This window comes from Anser anser (assembly GCF_964211835.1).
Source record: "Anser anser genome assembly, chromosome: 4".
In the NCBI taxonomy this organism is placed as follows: Eukaryota; Metazoa; Chordata; class Aves; order Anseriformes; family Anatidae; genus Anser; species Anser anser.
In genome coordinates this window covers 47,371,077-47,393,248 of record NC_139724.1, presented here as the reverse complement: position 1 = coordinate 47,393,248, position 22,172 = coordinate 47,371,077, and the positions used below count along the sequence as shown (strand labels likewise).

The 22,172-nt window shown below is 43.8% G+C and overlaps 1 protein-coding gene across 2 annotated transcripts in view; it reads left to right on the top strand.

The window, feature by feature from the left end:
- RASGEF1B (RasGEF domain family member 1B) overlaps positions 1-22,172 on the top strand; it is a 156,035-nt gene that overhangs the window by 31,472 nt on the left and 102,391 nt on the right. The gene's annotated exons all lie outside the window — the stretch shown is intronic.

The following is a 22,172-nucleotide window of genomic DNA, read 5'->3' as shown; positions in this document are numbered from 1 at the left end:
CAGAATTCATCTTGGAGTACAGCAAAAAGAGCACAATCAGGATGAAACTTAAGACCAGCTAAAATGTATTGTTTTGAACATAATAGCTTTTAAGCAACTTTGAAGGATCCCTCTAGCAATAAACGCTTGTTTTGCTCCAGTGCTATTTCCCAAACTGTGGAAAGTAATATTTTTGTATCCCCTCACACTTAAAATGCAATCTAAAAAAAAAAAAAATGAAACTGAAAAGATAACATGAGGAGTAGTTATAGTTGCTGCATTGTCTCTAATGAGCAGAAGGGTTATATAGTGAATGTAGTTTTCTGGAGCAGCCTGGAATTCAGCTGTTACTTCAAAAAACTTGAAGATCTGAGGTTTGGCAGTGTGTTTGACTTGTGATGCCCCCATGTAAAAGTTAGTATTGCGGTGCTCTGCTGGGGACCACAGACAAAGCAGTAAGGACAAATCCAAATGTGATTAAAATGCAGTGAAAATAGTGCTTAGGGAGGCATGCAGAGTGTGGGCCAGCCTGGTACTACAGTTCTGTGGGATGTTAAAGCTTGAAGCTGGGCCCCTTCCTCAGGATTGTTTTGATGACTGTCATGTGGATGAGTGGTGGAAAGCCTTAGACTAGGCAGGGGAAGTACTGACTGAAGACTTGGATAGAGCAGTAGTTCACAAAGATTTTTTTGGAGGAGGAGCTCGGTTGGGATTTCCTAATCCTGTTGGAATTCCCTGGCTTTCATATTTATCATATCAGAATACTTGTTGGACAGTAACCTGACATCTCAGTACTGATGACTTAGCTCAGTGTGGTGCTGTACTCTGGATTGTCTAAACTTCATTTTCATCCTTAGCAATCTCTTTCCAAAGGGCTCTAATAATACAGCCTGCGGTAGTGTTGGGTGTCTACTTTCCTTGAGGTGTTGTCAAGTTTTTCTTCCAGTTCCCCCTTTAATCTGGTACCCTTCATGGAAGAGCCTAGGGCTGTTTTCTTCTGCATTTTTTTTTTTTTTGCTTTATTCCTGGTTCTTGGGCAAGAATTTTCCTAGCTTTACTTGACTAGTTTTCCTGCTCTATGGTGTTATTTAAGCTTTACAAAGACAAATTGTCTTACTTAGTAAATGCCATTTTCCTTAGAACAGTTTGCTACGGCTCCTGAAGGTCTCCCTTTGTGCAAGTCAAACATGGTTATTACAGTGGTGTTTGTTATTGTAGGGCTCTTAAGATTCAGAACATTACTTTTAAATGGGAGGGTGCTGGGTGTGCACCCTAACTGAGCAAAACTGTCCCTCTAACTTGGAGGGCTGATGAGAAATTGCTTAGTTATTTCTTTTGTAATACTGATCAAATTGTGTAGTTTGTCGTTGTACTATATTTCGTCCTTAATTAAGCTTCTGGTGTATAAATATGTCACTTGTTGTGCCATAATTTTAGTTTAGAATGGGACTGTCTCCTTCTCGTCTATTTCTTGTGTTTGGTCATGAGGGATGCTTCACTTGTATGTTACTTCTGGATGCTCACAGCAGAATGACCAGTTTCAAGAAATGCTTTTGTGTATTCTGATGATGGAGGTGGTTTTCATGATCTTTCCTGATGAGTGGTAGTAAATCCTGTGTGTTTTTAGAGACCACAAACCCTCACTGGCCATAAGAGCTAGAAATGTATTTTAGATCAACTTGCAGTTTGAAGTTCTCTATTAACCTTTTGGTCTTTGCCCTGTTGCAGGGGTACCTAATAATCAGGTTCCAACTCGTGAGGTGAATTTATGTCATTGGGGGCTAGGAAAGCGTGCTGACATAGCCATAGTGTGGATTTTAGAGTATTTGATATTTTTTTCCTGCTAAAAAGGATCCTCTAATGGGAACATCAGTCCATATTTAATAATGCATTGTTACTTGTATTTTGCTCATAGCTATCAAGAGTGCCAGACTTTGCTGCAGAGTCAGAGTTTAACACCAGAGGAGCAGCATCTCTCCAATTTCTTACTCTGTAGAAACTGGGCATAATTTCATGCTTTGTTGTCTGAAAAAAAACTGTTGATTGTCTTGTGTTTTGGAAACACTGCAGGAATGGAGATACCTTGTTGTTTTGTGGTTAAGGCTCAAAAAAAGGCAGCAGCTTTAATCCTTAGGTGAATCCCTGGAGCCTGGTCCCAGTGTGGGACATCTCTTCCAAATCCTGTGTTTACATCCCACAAATATGAATATTTTGTTAAACGTGTTATCTTCCGCTGCTTTCCAGACATCCATGCTTTCTTCCCTCTTGTGACATGAAAATGCCTGCAGTGCTCCCTGTTCCCTTGCTTGTGGCATCAGCTTTCCTTGTTCAGCTGCCATTCAGCACCTTCTGCTACCAAAGTGCAGTGGGCTTGAGGCAGACTCCTGGCTGCTTGTTCTTGGTCTTGTTTTGTGCTTCTTGTCCGTAGCTGACTCAAAGATGAGAAGTACACAGGCAATGGGCAGAGATGAATGATGTGCTGGCACGCCGCCTTTTTCACTGCTCTGCACTGGCGCTTTGACCCAGAATTGTGGTGTGCTGGTCACCTTGGTCCTGAGGTAGGTCTGAAAGCTCAGCTCCAGCTGCAGAGCTGGCCACCAGAAGCAGTGGGCGCACCAGCTGTGGCTGCTAACGTGGGACTTGGCAGTAGTGCTGAGCACTTGTGACATGTACTGGATTGTATATAATTAATGCCGGTGTCTTTGTGAATACTTGTTTACTGAGACCTGGCTTAAGATTACAAAGCTTACTCTGTGCAGCATGCCAGAGACACAGCAGATGGTCATGTTTTGTGCCCTTGTAATCTGCTGTGTGTTTGGACCAGTGACCTAGAAGGGATGGGCTCTGTGATGTTTTGCCTGTTCTCTGTGATCTGCCATTCTACCCACAGTTGTGCCCTTTTTGTGGGCAAGGTGTCATCGTGAATGTTAATTTGAAGAGATTACACTGATCTCACAGTGGATGGTATCTGATACAGGGTTAGCAGCCTGAAACCGGGGGGTTTTAGGCTGCTATGGAAGCAGTAGGCTTTGGAGGCATCCCATCTGTGTGTCTGCACAGCTCTGACCATCCTGATTACAGCGTAGTTCCCACTATGGACACCTTCTTTCAAAAGAACCTGATTAATATTGTAAACATGCTGGGAACCTCTCCAGACTAAAACTACTTGACAGAAGCTGTCATCACAGGCTTGCTCAATCCTTTCTTCCTCCTGATTTCTCCAACTCTCCCCTGCAACTTAAAGCTGGGCTGGCAGGCTTTGGGGAGACTGATCGGTGGCAGGTTCTCCTTGCACTGTAGCCTGTTGCTACTGGCATGAAAGGTAGCTGGAGATAGCGGTCCCTGGTAGCGCTGCAAAGTTTTGTTAAGGCTCGGGCTGATTCACTTGTACTGTGTCAGCCCTTGGCTACCCATCAGCGTTATCTATTGGTATACTGGAAGAGAAAAAGAGGGTAAGTGAAGCAAAAACAAATATTGCATCTGCTTTTGTGGTAATGTAAGGGATCCATTGGAGTGCACAGGAATTCAAACAAATTTCCTGATCCAGTGAAATCTCTGGCAGATTTTTCCTATCTCCAATGAATTATCGTGCATATTCTATATGATCATTGTGTGTCTAAATACATCCATTTAAAACTTAAGTAGAGCAGGAAAATAATAAAATGGCTTTACTGGAATTGTACAGATAGCTTCGAACCCCAGGCAGCTAGTGACAAAAAGAGAGGTAAATTGGCAATATGTTGTAGGGATGGATAGTAAACATTGCTGGGTGTCCTCACCTCTGACCACACGGAGGTTTAATTCTGTTTGCTGCAGTCACACAGATAGTGTGGGGAATTACTGCATTATTCTTCAGGTGGTGTTGCCCCTTTGCTAGGTGCTCCAGGCCAGCTTGTGAGAACAAATGGGAGCCCAGGAACAGGAGTTCACTTAGCAGTGTGGTCAAGCTGTGCACTTGAGCAGCTACCTGAAACAAGTAGGTTTGCAGTTCTGCATGGCTGTAGAGCAGATTTCTGCCTTTTTGCACCAAACCCTTTGAATGATCGGGTGGTAGAGTTGAAAAGTGGAGGAGGCATAGCACCTTAGGTTGTAGGATGGGGGAAGGATCCCACGTTATCTTAGCTTTCTAAGTCAGATGCTCAAGCAGTGTAAATAAGTAGATAAGTCTACCTCATAATTTGGCCTTGTGGGATTTTTTTTAATTCACAATTCATGCTGAATAGTTAGCACGATGATGACTTACAAAGCATCCTCCCATGAAAGATAAATGTGTTAAATAACAAGCTAGTTTCTGGTAGGAGTATCCAGATGGTGCTGTTGTACAAAATGTTATTGGCAGGTTTTCTCAGCGTAGGATTGCTGCTTGCTAGGAAGAGCAGCTTGTACTGTTAGGAGTTTGGTGCTACAGGAGCTACTGGTGCAAGTTGTGGTAAATGGGAATTTCTGATTCTCTGCAGTTGAATTAGTACCTAGGCAAGGAACTAGACCCATGTTAGGCCTGAAACACAAAGATATGGGAAAAATGCATGCTGTTGGCTGTCTTTTCTGACTCAGAGGTATAGAACTAGATAATGCGGTCAGATGTTCTTGTTGTTTTCATTAGGATTATTATCAGAGGAAAAAATAAGGATTCTCTTCATACCAATCCCCATTCCTTTGCATTATGGGTATAAGAGGCAGGTGGGTGTTCTGAAGTAGCTAGGAATCTGAGACAGAGGTGGTGGTTTCCATTGGCGAGAGAATGAAAGTAGGTTTTGCTTCTGATTTGCCCTTAAACTAATAAGGCTGCTGCTTTTAGTCAGTAAAATGCCATTAATATTCCCTGACAATTTTTTTCAAAAATCCAAATACATTTCTAAATTAATTGCAGGTGGAAATGGAATTGCATGGTGTCACTTCTGCATGATAAAGGGCTGCCATTGAATCCTGAGTTTTTTACACCCTAGGAGGGTGTTCAGTGACTGGCAGACTAGTGAAAGTAGTGACAGCTTTATAATGAGGGGACTAAAAGCTGAATGACAGAAACAGGGAAGAGAACTTGAGTGTCGTTAACTTCATCAGTTCTAATTTCAGTTCTCTAGGTTTTTGTTAACCTGTGTACTTAGCTGAAGTGACCACTGGAGGTAATGCCTTTGATTAAATGTATGTGGCACTCAGTGTCCTTGGACAGTGTATTAACAAAAAGAGATGAGATGACACTTGTCATTTCTGGTAAGTTATTAAAAGGAAATGAACACAGCTTAGAATGCATTTGAGATCTCTTCAGTTCTTCAGGGTAAATAAAGGTCAAGTCCTCATTTGTGGGGGGGAAAAAGTATCAAATTGTTTGTCTTTTCTTAAAGCAAATGCAGTTTAATTTTGCAAGGAGAATGAAATTCTAACAGGACAGGCAACATATATCTCAAGTTCCAAGGACTTCTTTGAAGAATGCTTTTGTTTTGGCCAGTTTACTTGGCTATTAATTTACGTGCTAATGATGCTGATAACTGAAGCATAGAAGGGCAGTTAACCTGTTGTATTAACTTAGTAAAATGCTACCTTCTCCACCCATAAAAACCACTAGGCTCCCAGTTAACCATGCACTTGCAGGTATTTGGTCAGGAGAAAAATGTTGCAGAGCATGAGAATAACTTTTTGCTTGGTCTGAGTGATACCTGTCTGCTTTGGAAGATCAGCTGTTGGGTTCTCCTTAGGAAGCTGGTCTAGGACTGGAAGTTCTGGATTACTTTTTGTCAGTTCCTGGGTGCTCTGGTTAAAAGGGTTCATCTGGTCTGATTTTACTTGGATCCTGTCTGTGGCTTTTCTTTCAGAAATGCTGTTTGATTTAATAAATATATGAACAAAAATTTCTGTACTGGGATTTACCATTATACCTGGACTGTCAGGGAATTTTGTCTTCATCCTTCAGCTTCTTGTTCCATACTAGCAGGACCCACAAGGTGGCAATGTCCCACAGTGGGATTGTTAGGACAAGGACCGCAGACTTGTTCTGCTTAAACCTGGCAGAAATGCAGGTAACTTGAATTTTGTTTATGGGAGGGAATTGCTGACAGGCTGGAGAGAAAATTTCCAGGCTAGTGACTCAAGCTTTTGAGGGCCTTCCTGATGGGGCTGCTTGGGCCAGAGGTGCTCTGTGCAGTTACCTACATGGCAATCTACATCTTGGCTTCCTGCTTCTGGGAGATGTTCTGGAATTCATGTCCCCCATCTGATAGTTCCCTTTGTTTCCTTCCATCTCTGTTGGGTTAGAGCACGTTTGTTTTTGTTTTTAATTAAATTTGTTCACAATGGGTTTCTGCTGTTCATGTTCATTTAGTCTGCTTTGTAGAGATCCTGTTAGTCTTGTTTGATTATGCCTGATGTAAGTGTACAGAATTTACACCTTTCGGGTAATTACTATAGCCCCTACTGTGGCGATGTTTAGTTTATAATGAGGAAAAGTAACATTTGTTACTTAAGGTCAGGTCAGTCGCATTTCCTGAAGCTGAGATGAAACTGATGTAGTTTGTCTTAAATAATGAATTCTCCCTGTGCCACTACATGGCAAGTGAATTGTGATGTGCACATAATGATTCCTTTAATGAAAGTACAGCATCCCGGTAACTTCAGCAATGTAATGTCTGTCTTGGTTGACACAAAGCCCTTCATTAGCCTTTTCACATGCGCTGTAAGGTTTGTCCTAATGGAACTCTTCGATTCCCTAAACTCTGTTGAAAAACATATGTACATCTTATTTCCCTTCTACATTTAAATAAGGTCCCTGGAAATAACATGACTATGGAGGGAGAGAACCTGGCTTGCTAAGTAGCTGGAGGGTAGCTGCCTAAACGCTCTTCAGCTTTAGAGCTTTTTGACACAAATTGCACAATGTAAATATGCTTGATAAGATCATTAATTAGTGTTATGTGCTCTCACTAACTGATATTCTATTAAATGGTTAAGTTCTGAAACTGTATTCCAGTAAGCAATTGTATCTTCAGACACTGTGGCTTACAGTAAAGGATGGGTCTGTATATTCTGTTCTTCCTGTAATGCAAAAACCATTAGGGGATGAAGGTCTCTCCCTAAAGCTGCTATTTTAGCTGCTAGTGCTGGACCCTCTGTATGATGAGAGATCACAGACAAGCATTGGCACCTGTGAACATCTAGGTGCTTTGTAGCTCACGTGTGCTGCTTAACAGTCTTAGAGAATCAACCTTTTCTCCAGGCCTCAGCAACTACTTTGCTTTTTCAGCTGTCTTAAGGTCTATGGGAAGTAGTAAGAAGCAGCTCTGAAGCTGTGGTCTGGTAGAGTACTTTGAGCAGATCAAACAGCACATGTCTGCAGTCAGCCTGGGCTGACTTGAAACTGCTACAGCTATTTCAGCTGGTTTCAGCTTGCAACTTGGTTGGTGGCCAGCTTGTTTGGGCAGCAGTACCATAAGGGCAGTAGAAAACCAGTGCCTGCCAAGTTTTCCTGGGAAGATGGCAGTTCTGAATATCTGTTTATATTTTATTTACTGGAAACAGAGCTGATGTTTGGCATGCTGACAGCTCGAGGCTTGCTTAAATAATGCACTTCTCCAAGATTTTGTTTCCTTAACGTTTTCCTCACCATTCATGCCAATTTTTTTTGAGGGAAAACAAAACCAAGGACTTCGGTGACAATCCATTGGAGTTGGTAGTAACTTCCAGTGCTTTCTACTTGGCTGTACCACTTGGCTTTCACATACTCTTATAACAAACTTGGAATGCTTACTTGCTCCCTTTTTTTCCTGATCTTTGTCGTTTACTCATCTCCACTGTTAAAATAATTCAGGGGGCATAATTGGCTTCAACTACTGGCAGTGTGTTTTGATTCTTCACTGTGGCCACCTACCCTTTGTGTGCATTAAGTGACTTGGAAATGACTGGAGAAAATGGAGGGTGCTGGCTAGTCTGACACTGGCTGCGCTTGCAGCCAAGCTGGTGAGGGAAACTGACCCCAATAGGTAATGCAGGGGTGTGTAGCCCTCCTAAAACACCTCCTTTGTAAAGGACTTGTGTTTTTCCAAACAAGATAATCTTCCCCTACAGTTTTATGTGATAGATGCTCAGCCACTATTAGAGTTTGCTTCGCCAGGCAGACAGACCCAGGTAGTGTAGGATGCGGTATGTAAGGGAAGAAGTTACAAGTCAGATGCCACTGAAGTGTTAACTTAAACTTCCTTGCAAAAAGGGCTGACTGCTGCACTATATTGGAGTACAGCTTCTTCAGGTTGATTTAGAGCTCCAAGTGCTAGAAATTTCCCCTTTGTCACACAGTCGTCTTAGGGATGAAGTGAGAAAATGGAGGCTCGAGCTCAGATCTCCCCAGGTCCATCCTGCTGTCTTGTTCTTTGTTGTCCTGTACCTCACACAGACTAAATTTAAATTCTGCATGGAAATATAAGCTCCAAACTTAGTAGTTGAAAAACCATGACAATATCTAATCCCAGAACCATAGAATCATTTTGGTTGGAAAAGATCTCTAATATCAAGTCCACCCGTTAAACTAGCACTACCCAGTCTATCAGTAAACCATGTCCCTAAGCACCACAGCTCCACCTCTCTTGAATCCCTCCAGGGACAGTGACTCAACTACTTCCCTGGGCAACCTGTTCCAATGCCTCATAACCCTTTCAGTGGAGACATTTTTTTCCCCAATATCGGACCTAAAACTCCCCAGGTGCAACTTGAGGCCCTTTTCTCATGTTCTTTGGCCTGGGAGAAGAGACTGACCCTGCCTGCTACAACCTCCTTTGAGGTACTTGTAGAGAGCGATTAGTTGTCCCCTGTGTTTTATTTTCTCTGTGCTAAATAAACACAGTTTCCTCAACTGCTCCACCTCAGACTTGTTCCCCAGACCCCTCACCAGCTTCGTTGCCCTTCTCTGGACATGCTCCAGCACCTCAATGTCCTTCTTGTAGTGAGGGGCCCCAAACTGAACACAGCACTCAAGGTGCAGCCTCATCAGAGCCGAGTACAGAGGAGCAATCACTTCCCTAGTCCTGCTGGCCACGCTGTTTCTTATACAAGCCAGGATGCTGTTGGCCATTTTGGCCACCTGAGCACACTGCTGGCTCGTGTTCAGTAGCCTATCAACAAATCCCCCCAGCTCCCTTCTCGACCAGGCAGCTTTCCAGCCACTCATCTCCCAGCCTGTAGCTCTGCTTGGGGTTGTTGTGCCTCAGGTGCAGGACCCGGCACTTGGCCTTGTTGAACTTCATACAGTTGGCCTCAGCCCTTCGGTCCAGCCTATTCAGATCCTCCTGCAGAGCCTTCCTACCCTCGAGCAGATCAACACATACACCTAACTTGGTGTCGTCTGCAAACTTACTGAGGGTGCACTCGATGCCCTTGTCCAGATCATCGATAAAGATATTGAAGAGGACTGGCCTTAGTACTGAGCCCTGGGGGACTCCACTACTGACCAGCCTCCAGCTGACTTTAACTCCATTCACCCCAACTCTTTGGGCCTGGCCACCCAGCCAGCTTGTTACCCAGTGAAACGTGCGCCCTTCCAAGCTATGAGCAGCCAGTTTCTCCAGGAGAATGCTGTGAGAAACAGTGTCAAAAGCTTTAGTAAAGTCTAGGTAGACCACAGCCTTTCCCTCATCCACTAGGCATGTCATAATTAGTAAGGATGGAACAGCGGTGTGCTACTTGCACGGCTGGTCAGAAAAGTCCTCCATCCCTTTATTATTGCTCTGGGTCAATGAATCAGCGAGTTTGCAGATGACACCAAGCTGTGTGGTGCAGCTGACACACCGGAGGGAAGGGATGCCACCCAGAGGGACCTTGGCAGGCCTGAGAGATGGGCTGCACTTACCTCATGGAGTTCAACAAGGCCGCCTGCAAGGTCCTGTATCTGAGCTGGGACAGCCCTAAGGACAAATATGGGCTGGGTGGAGAATGGATTGAGAGCTGCCCTGAGGAGGAGGACTTGGGGGTGTTGGTTGGTGAGAAGCTCAGCAGGAGCTGGCAATGGTATCCTGGCCTGCAACAGAAGAGGAATGACCAGCCGGGGGAGGGAGGTGGTGCTCCCCCTCTGCTCCTGTGAGACCCCACCTGGAGAGCTGCATTCAGCACCAGGGCCCCCAGTATAAGAAGGACAGGGACCCATTAGAATGAGTCCAGAGGAAGGTGTGCGGATGCTCAGAGGACTGGAGCACCTCTGCTACAAAGACAGGCTGAGGGAGTTGGGGTTGTAAAGCCTGGAGAAGAGAAGGCTCTAGGGAGACCTTATAGCAGGCTTCCAGTACCTAAAGGGGCCTACAGGAAAGCTGGGGAGGTCCTTTTAGCAACGATATGTATTGATAGAACAAGGACTAATGGTTTTAAACTGAAAGAAGGTAGATTTACATTTCATGTAAGGAAGAAATTCCCCACCATTTGGGCGGTGGGGCCCTGGTTCAGGCTGCCCCGAGAAGCTGTGGCTGCCCCATTCCTGGCAGTGCCCAAGGCCAGCCTGGGCTGGTGAGAGGAGAACCTGCCCTTGGCAGGGTGCTGGAGCCAGGTGGGCTTTAATGGCCCTTCCAACCCAAATTATTCCGTGAATCTGTGCTGAGCTGTTAGGTGCTGAGGTGCTAACGTCAAGGTTGAAAAGCTTCAACCTTTTGGCATGGAAATGGCTATTTCTTCAAAGGATGGGAAATCGTTATTGAGCAATTATTTCTGCTAAATATCTGTGCTGACAAATGCTTGGGAATTCATCTACTTGAGAATTCTTCTGCTTGGTTAGAGCTATTAACTAACACGTGGACATTGTGAGGCTAAGGACAGCCTTGAGACAGAACTGTAAAAAGGTGAAATCAGAAGGTAAACTCAGCACTGTGATCAGCAAGTGAGTGCTTGGACTTCATAGTACATTTTTAGAGCTGTGCTTTGGAAATATTTTTAATCTTCCCTGAAATAATATAAGTGTGTGTGTGAACAACAAAACAAAAAAAAATACAGTTGGTTCAGAGTAGCATTGATGTTTCTGTAGTGTCTCTGATGAAGGCTTTCTGCTTGTTAGACATGACAAATTGCCAGTTATGGTTAGTCATTAAAATGGCACCCTTAGGGAAAGACAAGATGGCTTGTGTGCTATATGAATAGCCATACATGTGTGTATATGTGGTGATTGTGACTTGTGGATCTTACAGCCATCAGTGCCACCGATAATAAATTGAAGACTCCTGCATCAGAGGACTCTTCTCTGATGGGAAAGGAGCTATGAAGTTGGGCAGGGGCATTTTCCCCTTCAAGCCCGCACACGCTGCAACGAGTTCCAGCACTTGTCTGTGCAGGGGAATATAGGGGAGGAAGTCACAAACCAGTGGGATGATTTATGTGAGGAGAGCTGGCGGCTTCACCTGAATCACCTGGAAACCTTCTCTGCAAATAGAGTCTGTGCTCCAGTTTAATTAGCAATTGGTAGGCTTGTCTTGGGAATTATCAGTTAGTGTATTTTCCAACAGGAGCTACTAGTTGAAGGAGCTTACTGGGCAGCTAATTAATACAGATGAGAGGCTCTGTACAGTGATCAAAAACTGAGTGTAGCAACTTCATTGGAAAATGGCAGTTCTTTGAACACGTATGTGGAAAACAGTAACTTGCTTGTTCCGAGGGTACCAAGTGAGAGCAGCAGAGCTCATTATGTTCTCAGCCAGTGTTTTTTTATGTTTTGCTTGTCTCAGGACTGCACTTTGCTTCTGTATTTCTATTCCTTGAATCCTTTCAAAAAAAGGGGACCCTGTAAGTGAGAAAAATACTGTTTTTGATGGAGTACTTGTTATCCCAGTACAGGAACAACAGCAGTTGGAGTCATCCTGGCTGCAGATAACCTTTAACTTCACCTATTAGTCAGTGATTCAACACTGAATGTCCAAAATGGTATTCATGTTTTTATTATTTTTTTTGACCCACCCACACAGATAAAGGGAAGGAGGGCTGAGAAATGGCATATGCTGACTGCACGCCATGTAAATTGTTGATAGTCATTCAGTTTGCAGTGTGGTGAAAGCTCTTGAAGTACCATGGAGTTTTGCATATGGAGTTACTTCCATCACCTGTCTTAGATCCAAGCAAGCACTAGCATAGCTATGGGAGGAAGAGGAACAATTTCTTCCTCTAAAAAAAGGCAGTGATGGAGTGAGGCCCAGTTTTTGGTCAGATCAGTGAGCTGAACCAAGTGGTTGTTTAAACACTGAGTGAAAAGCTGCCTTTTAAGCAGCAGGCTGTGTGAAGTCCAGCTACCCCTGGGTATCAGCGGGCAAGTTAGCAGTCCCCGACATCAGTGTGAAACTGACTTGGTTGCTGGCCTGGCGCAGCTGTTTGTGACTAATGGGACAGGGTAATTAAGCTGGGCTGGCCATAGGTCAGAGGCTGTTGTTCCAAACTAGAGCTCTGAAATAGCAAGAATCCTCTGAGGAAGCTTCATTGCCTTTCCATGCATGTTTCCTTTACTCAGAATGTCAGCCTTGGTTTTAACCTGAGGGAAAATACAGGGTGTTTCATTGTGTAAACTGAGACATGCACCAAACAGCTTTCCAAACAAAATGTAATAATTGGCTCACGGACACACAGGGTACTGATTACCTCCGAAATGCATCTCAGGCTCCTATATGGTATAATGTTGGCAACAAAAGATTTTGATGCCAGCTATTTGTTTCTGCCTTTTTCAAGAGATTGGCTGTTGGAAATGTGATAAGAACACATAAGTGTGTTATTTTTGGTAAATGCTTCTTTGTGGTATAAATTGGACTTAGTTATGATTAAAAACTTGTTTTCTTTCAGCTTTCTGGAAGTAGACATGGGGTAGACCTGAGCTGCTCTATGATCGTCAAATAGATGTATTTCTATTTGAAAACTTTTTTACTTTTGTGTTCTCCAATTAGAGGAAGGGTGAAATAGGCTGTGCAAATGCAGCGTGGCATTTAGCATATAGTAGAAGAAAGGACCCGCAGCAGCACCGCATGGCCCTTCATGTGCAGAATACGGGGTAGAGGCACAGCAGAGAAAACAGCTCAGTAGAAATGTTTTTGATGAATGAACAGGAGCCTTATGAACAATAAAGCTAGTGGTAATCTTTTAAAATACTCTTAGAGCAAACGGATATATAGGTCCTAAAAATGGCCATCAAAAGCAACGCCCTGTTGCCGGTGGCTGTTGGGAGTAAACATTTCTTCTGACATAAAATATAATGTATCAAGAAATCCTGGAAAATGATTATTGTGTCCATGCAAGAAACAAAACATTCCTGGAGCACTGTGCAGACTCCCAGGTACCTGCTGCAAGGTGAGAGCGCTACCTTGGCTCATGCTGAGAACAGATGTCTTCAGATCGAGGGGGAGCAAGGTTCTTCTGCCCATGGATAAGGCTGACGGGTGGGCAGTGGTAGTGCAGTCCTTCAGTTTGCAGGAGTTTGCCAGAAGGTCAACACGCCCTTGGCAAGTAATTTATCTTGACAGCACCAGCTGTCAGTCAGATGTCCCAGCGCCGCTCTGCCTGCCACTCTTCTGTGCTGATGGCTGAGATAAATGCTAGGTGCTGAGTTGCTTGATGGTGGAGGAGCGGATTGTGGAATTCTGTCTGCAGTTCTTTTCTTTGCTCCTTATAGGCTACCTAAATTTTTCTTAAATACAAGACAGTTCAAGTCAAAAAAAGGGAGAGCGAGGTGTGAGTTGAGGAAGCAGGTCAAGTGTCTTTGTGGAGAGGTTGCTCTTCATGGAACATGGACAGGGTTTTTTTGAGCTTGCATGGAGGAAGTGTTTTCACAGATGCAGGTCTCCTGGTTCCTGTCTCAGTGCTACCAGTGTTCTCTGGGAATTTAGGTTTTCTCACACTGTGGAAATGCATTTTTCCTTTTACATTAGGTGAAATGTAGACATCCCTGACTAGGTCAAATGTTGCATGCAGCTGTTATTTTGGGAGCTTGCTTTCAGTGTGAACTTCTGACCCCTGTAAGTCAGTGGCAGCTTTGTCGTGATGTTACTTAGGTTGTTGATATTTGGGCAAAGGTTACATATTACTACAAGCATTGAGCGAGGAATCGAAAACTAAAATGAAAAAAGCTCCCCCTACCCCTATTTTGTTTGCTTGAATATTCTTAAATTATGGTGATGCACTCAAAACAATGCAGACCCCCTGTAGTGCCACATGCTGTTACTGAAGGCAATAAGAACTTGGCCAATAGCTCCTGTTGGAGCAGGCCTGGGGCTGTGCAGGTGTCGGGAATGCCTTTTGAATTCTCCACTTGTCTTGGTCCTTTGTTAGGCTGGTTGTATATTACTGTACGAGGGGAGGGGAGGGGGGTTCTTAGAGACCTGAGAAGGTCAGGTTTCATACATTTCCAGATGGTTCTGGAAAGCACACCTAAATGTGATGATACCAAATGGTTTAAATGAAAATAAATGTATGAAGTGTGTACTCTTAAGATTGATCTGTATGCTAGGCTTATAAAACTTAATATTCATGGCTGTTTACCTGGTTTAGTGATCAAGGAAGGCCGAGCAATCCAGTTCAGATTAAAATTTAAATAAAATTGCAACTTTCATTTTTTTTTTTTTAGGGACCTACAAAGGTGGTTATTAGATGCCAGAATAATAAGAGAAGACTTTTTTGCTTTTTGTTCCTCCAGCTTTAAAGCATTGCCATGTGTCAGTAATGATGGAAGATGAGTAGAATTTCACTCAAAGTTTTTCTTGATGAATTACATTTGGAGTTGATTTCATTATAGCACAAATGGATTAAGCTATACGGCTTTGAAGAATCCCCTACTAGGCACTGATCTGGCTATTCCTTGCATGTGAAGGTGTTGGAAGTTGCTCGGGGGAGAAAATTGGAATGGGAACTTCCCAGTACAAAGTAACATGTAGCCTCAGGGGATTCCTTTGCTCTTTCAGGGGGTGATTGCTGACTCTAAGATGAGGCTGAAACACTGTGTGAGAGCATCAGGAGGTGGGTTTTGGAGGACTAGCAGACAGCATTACATGTGTTACCAGTCACTGAATGTGGGGGATGTTTGGCTTCAGCAGGATCCCCAGTTCCTTGTAATCTGCAGGCTCGGAGGAGGGGTGTGTGCTGGAAAAGGCTTTGAAAGCTGCTTTGAAGGAGCGATGATTGATTTCTTCTCCCTCTCGTCCTTCCTGTTTCCATGCAAGGAACAGCTGTGGAGAGATTGGGTTTTCCTCTACCAGCACTATCCTGGGTTCGAGGGGATAGATGCCTTCCTGACACTCCGTGGTCTAAGGTCAAGCTTTGCTGCTTAAACTGGGCCCTGGCTCAGGATCTGAGCTGTAGTGCAATTCCTCTTGAGCCTGTGACTGTAGGCTTACACCAATTTCAGCCACTGACAAAGCTGAAACAGCAAAGTCCTTTCAGATGATAGAGCTAAGCCACAAGGAACATGAAGAAGGCTGCTGCTTGCTCGGTAGTGCAGGTCTTGGAGATCATCTCCTCAGGAGTAATCCTGTGCTGCTGTGGGAGCACAGCCTGATACTGGCAATGAATTTGGTTTTGGAGAACAGGAATACTAATAGCTCCAAGAACCACAGGAGGAAGTTATCTCAGTCATCTTTCTCAGATGAGCTCTTCATGGTCAGTGTTGGATGCACTGTTTTTCTTCATGACACTGGCTCTTTGGCTGTGAGGTAAGTCAGTCTGAAGTGAGAAGCATTATGAACAGAAAAGCAGCATATTATGGATGAGTAACAAACTGTCAGAAATAACCTTGAAAAGTCCTTCTGGAGAGGATTACCAGCTGAAAACTGTCTTAAGCATATCTGCATTTCACAATTAACTTCTTTAAATTAAAGGCATACTGGAAAATGGCTGATTAGAAATGGTTTCCTCTGACCTTTTCCTGATCAATGTGGGCTATTTGGATGCAATTTTGTGCTAACCTTCTCATTGCAAATAAAGTAACTGCCTGTACCTAAGCCAAAGGTAGACCTGTATGGGAAAGTGTATACTGTGTTTTGTACAAGAGCATGCAGCCTGTAATGTGCAGTGCTCAGAAAGATGAGTGCATCTTGCAAACAGCGTGTAGTTACCTGAATCTTTTGAGGGCTGAACCATCCAGAAGAAAAGAAACTTACTGAATCAAAAGCAAGTTGCCTGTTCTTTTCTGCATATAGAAGTTGTTGGTGCCCTAGATTTTGATGCTGTTTGTACCCACCTAGAACCTGGCTCATGCTTTTAGTTTTACCAAATGAAGTTGCCTTAAATCAAGCAAGGCACAAAGTAGAGGGGGAGTTGAAGGACTGTTCAAAGTTAAGAAGGAAATAAACAGGCTTCTATTTCAGTTCTTATGCTGTATGTTTTATGGAGCTGGGAGTTTGAACAAACTTGTGATTACTGGGGAGGAGATAAGTGCAGAGTTGGTCATTGTGACAGAATTCAGCAATACTTCTTGCTGTGTAAGTGTTCTGCAGTTCAAGTCATGACTAAAGCATGCTAGAAAGCTAGGTACATAGTTTAAAAGTTGCTGGTCCCTGCTAGTTGCAGAATGGTGCAAAAACAAAATGCAGTTGTCATGATAAATGCAGGTCCCTGGATAGAATTCAGTGTTTTGCATTATGTGATGGAGAAATTTGCTCCAAGATAAGTCCATACTTCAAAGCTGAAGTTCCAATAGGAGGTTTTGTGAAACTTCAGGGTAAATACTGAATCAAGGTTGAAAGCTTTGTTTTTCTGAAGCACGTGAACTTTCCCCATCACTTTTTTGGCTAAGATGACTGGCTCTGACTTGATTGACTGTTTTGTTGGATATTGCTGTGTTTGCATTCTTGAACAAATTGTTTAGAACTTGTTGCTAATGCTGGAATGCAGAAGCCACAGGGAATGCACAGCTCTTAAAGAAAATCAAGTATTGTAGTGCTTTAATTGCACTGTTACCATTGGAAGTCCCTCAGTAATTTGCACACTGCTAATTTGTGCAGTTCAGCGGCATGGGTAGATCAGCTTTCTCTCAGCAGGTCAGTTAAGTGTGGCCTTTTGGTATGGGACACTGTGTGGGGCTTGACTGTGGAGCAGTGAGGAGGCTGACACAGGTGTGCAGCATCAAACGGTGGCACAAGACAGCATCAGCCATCGAGTGACAGGCTGACCCTAGACCAGTAGAGGTGAGGACACCAAACCCCATGGGAACTCCTCACTCACTGCAGGGCAGTGGGAACTCCTGATGGAGGGCACGGCCCCTGCATAACAGTGCTGTTGCATGGGTATTTTATCCATATGTTTTGCAGGGCATAAGCCTACCTCCACAGCGATTCAATTGTTTGTGTTAAGCCATTTGCTATGGAATGTGCTCATAGTTGTATGATACTTGAGAGCAGAACACCTCAGATTTACTAATAACTGCAGATGACTCGTATCTGCTGCAGAAGACCAAGTATTCCTAAGGAATAATCCATTTGTCTAACAGGCAGGTATGTAAGTCATCGCATCTAATTCCTGAGTGTTAGTGACTTGGGTGCAAATTGTAGGTAGAGGCAGCACAGAAAGACTTGGAAGAGATCCCATCATATATCGGGTAGTGTGACTGAAGAAGGGGATGAGTTTAGCCCGTTCTTTTGATGAAGAAGCACAATGTGAAGTCTGCTTAAAGAGATCAATCTGTCAGTGTGCCAAGTGTTTTTGTGTGCAGCCTGTTGGTGACCATGAGTGTCAGGTGAGAGGGCTTTTGGAGCTTCCTAATGGAGGGGTGGGAGGGAAAAAAAAATTGCAGAGGATGTTGCTGCAGGAAGAGTTCTCTGAGATTATTAAAGCCACGTAACCAGAATAGGCAGGACATGTCCCAAGACAGTGAAGGAATAAAGACAGAGATTCTCCTAAAAGTCGCTGTAGGAGCAGGTGAAGGTAATGGCTACTGCACTGAGGGTTTTTGAAGAGGGGGATTTAAGGAAGAAACTCAGAAAAGAAAAAAGGTCTTCATGTACTTTAAAGCTAGAAAGACTGTCATCTAGTCTGTGGGCTGTAGGACATGTAGAAATCAGTTGCTTTCTTTAGGAAGCCATCTAATCTTCTTGAAAATTTTTGCCAGTGATGGGAGTCCACATTGTCCTGTTTGCAAGTTTTACTAAAACATAGCCCTGTGCTTCCTTGCATTTCTTTAGCGTCTAAATACTATAGACCAAGACCAGATCTCTGTGGAACTTGCTGGAGAATTGTACGCGTTTACTGATCTGTATACTGCTCATAGTTGTGATCTGAGATCTGTTAGCTAGTGTTTAGGACGCTACATGGGATACAGTTTGTAGCTGAAGGCATGTGAACTTAGGTCTCCGCATATAGGTGTGTAAGCTATAGCCAGACTTTTTGGCCCCCTTTGTAGACAGCAGAGGTGTAAAACAGATAATGAAGCTTATTCCAAGGTAGATGCCTAAAGTGGAGACACCTTAGCCCAGAAGCTGATTCCTGCTCTTACTGCATCATATAACACATTTTCTAAGCCATTTAATGAAACATCTTGTAGTACCACGTCACTGGTAGTAGTGTAATAGCCAGTGACCTAGGATAGGACAGACCATTGAAGAAAAGAGAACTGAAAATATAGAAATGAGTATCTTGAGAAAGGGAAAAAGGTGTGGCTGAAGGGAGAAGGAATGATGCCTTCTGCATAAACCTAAACTAAGGAGAAAGCGAGAGGGATGTAGTACAAGTCAAAGCTGCAGAGGTAAAGTTGAGGGGAATAGATGGGAAGAGAGGAAGCTAACCTAATGGTTTTGGAGTTGCAGGTGAAGGTTCCTTCAAGTGGAAGGTACATACTAGAACAGCTCTTGATCACTGTCTTGTACATGTTATCTATTAAATTTTGGATAGAAGCATGAAGAAGAGAAATGACTAAACCTGGAATTATGGGTCTAGAGCTATTTCAGGTTTTCAGGATGCTAATGAGGGGACTCTTAGAGGCAGAATGAACTGCAGATCATCTGTCATCACGCAGTGTGCTTGTGATTAGGGTGGTTTGTGGTGACAGTGCGGAAGAGAGAGTCGGAAGATATCTGGGTTCTATTACTATCACTGCTTTACACTTAATGATTGACTCAGCTCTCAATACTTTACTGCTTCTGTTTCCTGTAGATAAAAGAAAGCTGACAGGATATTATTCCCTTATTTTGCAAGGGTGTGACGATGATGTAGGCCAAACTTGTCACTCTGGTGGTTCTGATTGTTGCCTCTCATTTTAGAGCAGTGACAGGGGAAATGGTGAGTTGCTCAGAACTCCTGCAATACTTCCTAGTTGTAAGGCCAGGCTGTGACTGACCCTCACAGCCTCATTGGTGTAACTGATTTCCTGACTGACCTTGTAGAAGGCTGTTCCAAATGAGTTTGGAAGCATTAACACAGGGTTCTGGCTCTGGCTGAACTGCAATTGGCTTTGAAACTGCAAATTCATTTGAGGCAGCTTGAGAGAGCAGCAATGGAAAGGCAAGATCTGTCTCAAGGGAGATTGACTGGGAAGGATGGCACCGTCTCATGGATCTACACTTAGGTCAGCTTAGTCAGCTTAATGCTTAGGTCAGCACTTCCAGATATGCAGTGCTATTAATTCAGCCCCACTGAACGTGGCCTTTTCTCTTCCCACCTTTATGCCTGTAAAAATACCCTTCCTTGACTTTATGACCTGCCATGTTTGCATTCCTTGTTTGGACAGCGTTCTTACACAGCAAGCTCAAGGATCTGAGGAAAAGCCTAAACTTGTTGTTAGTGCCACACTGTAATGCACCGCTGCTCTATTTCAGACATGGGTCTTGTAAAACAGGTTTTTAGTCACATACCGATGAACGCCTGGTGGTCTGCTGTCTTCTAAGTGGTGCACGAAAGCAAGCAAGCAAATGCTGCCCATCCCACCTCAGGCTTGCTGTTTGTAGGTCTGACTCTTTGGAAGATTTCCAAGGGAGCCTCAAAACTGAAAAGAGGTGGAAGAAAACCATGCAGACAAGAAGGCGGGAGGATCTTTCGGTCCAGTGTTGCACACTTGGGGGTCCTTCTTAATTCACAAAGTACAGTAATGTTTGATCTCCTCTGAAAAGAACAGGACTTCATCTTGGCCAGGTGGAGTCTGTAAGGAATGTATGGGGTGTTTAACTTCTAAGGAGCAGCTACTTAGGAGATGTCCCTGATTTCTTAAACCAAAGTGCCTAGATAAAATTGCAAGTGTCAGATCAGGGTTCTAGGAGTCAGCCTGGTCACAATACTACTTAAATCCAAAGAAACAATTTTCTAATGAGGCATCCTTCCAGGTGTACTTTATTTACACGTCTACACAGCTAGAAGATTTCAATAGCTGAGAAGTAAAAAGTGTAGAATACAACTACTTCACAAGGGGAAGAAGGAGGGGAGAAAGTGAGGGCCCTTCGAATTGTAATCCTGTTTGCAAATAAGAGTTCAATCTCTCCAAGTCTTCAGCTCCATCTGTTGCGCTCTCTCCTCACCCGTCCTTCTCACAGCACTGAAATCCTAATCATGGGTTGCTTTTCCTAGAGTCGGGGGCCAGGATCAACATCCAGGTTATTTATAGACAGTAACAGCCAAGTTGGTGCAAGGTCCCAGTTGCTGTAATTTTGCTCATTACTTTTCAGCATGTTTGAATTTTACTTCTCAGAGTGGTCCGGCTTGGAAAGGGCATTGAGCAGGCATTCACTTTGCAGCTATTTCAGGTCAAGCATTGGTTTGTTTAGCTGAGACCATCAGGTTTTAGAAGTGCTTAGGTAACATTTTTCCAAGTTTCAAGTAAGACAAAATTGGATGGTTTGACCTTGCTATTTTTCCTTTGTACTAAACAACTAGAGACTTTGTTTTGATTTTCAGCTCTATGCCAGAACAAGGACTGTTGCAGGCAGCAAGTCAGCTGTAGCTCAAGAAGCCTTCTGGGGTTATAAAGTAGAGTTAAATGAAACCCAGAAATCTTTCTCAAGGATTGAGGTGGCACAGATGCTTCTGTAAATCTCAATACACAGAAATGAAGACATAAGGGACTCAGTGTTTTCATTACTAACCAGTGAATGAAGGGGAGCAAACCAGATTAAAAACATCAGTGCAGGGGGAAGCTGTATTACCTTCAGCTAAATATTTTGCACACAATGAAATGACAGTCTGCCTCTTGAGGCCTTTTTAGTATCCTTGGGTCATGTAACCTTTGAAACCAAGTTCAAAAAGCTTTTTGAACATATGAAGTCTTCCCACCCATTTCAATGATTCTCAAAAATGGCAAACCAGGGAAAATGGCCAATTGCATCAGTTCATCTTACAGTGAAGGTCATGGGAAGCTGGAGTAGGCTTTATTCTTTGGTAAGCCCTGGTGGAAGTGGAGCTGGCGCTTGACATTCGGGCATGATGGTTACTGGATGCCTTCCTCAGAGGCAGGGACAGCTGCCACGTGTCCTTACAGGAGTTCATCTGTAGAGCAGTTCCTGCAGCTCCGTGTCCCGATTGGAGATGTGATGGGAACAGTGCGCTCAGCCCACTTCATCTCTGTGCTTTGTTCTGGGGAGCCAGGCGGAGCAGCCCCTGGCCAGCAGTAGCAACCTCTGGCCCCTTGATCCATTTGGAAGGCTGTCTCTTCTGTGTAGGGTCTGTGGGTGCCCCAGGCTTTGTCATGTGGCTGGGTCACTAATGGCTTTCTTGGGTTTGTGGTTGTGGCTGCAGGGAATGAATGCAGTCTTCCACCTGGGAACAATTGATTTGTGAGGAAAGGCATCATGCCACTCTTAAATGTCCTCTTTGAGAGACCAAATAGGACCCTTTTGTAAATGGTTGTTTTTGTAGTGCTTTAATATGCTGCTTGGATTGTGCTTTGCAGAAAACCTGCTGCTGTGTTGGAGGCAAAGGAGTGAAAGCCGTGTCTGCAGTGCTAGTCATTGTTAAACAGTCTGGGTATTTAGTTTCCTGTTGAGGGGACCTTTATTTAAAGCTAATTACAGGGCAGGCTTGACTACATGTAGTTGCAATTCCTGAACTAGTTTTGCTGGTTTCAAAGCAAAAAGGCTTTCTTAGTCTCAGGCTGGTCAGTTATCCCACAAGCTCACATGGCATGTGCAAGCTTAAAAGGCAAAGTGAAAAACTGAGGCTGGGAGGAGAGGAGGGGACAGAATTAAAAGCAAATGCTCAGCTTTCCTTGTTCTGAGACATCTTTTAACCCTTGGAGGGGCAGGCTCTGTACTTTGGTCACTTAGACAAGAGGTGGAAGAGCTGAAAGAAAGGCA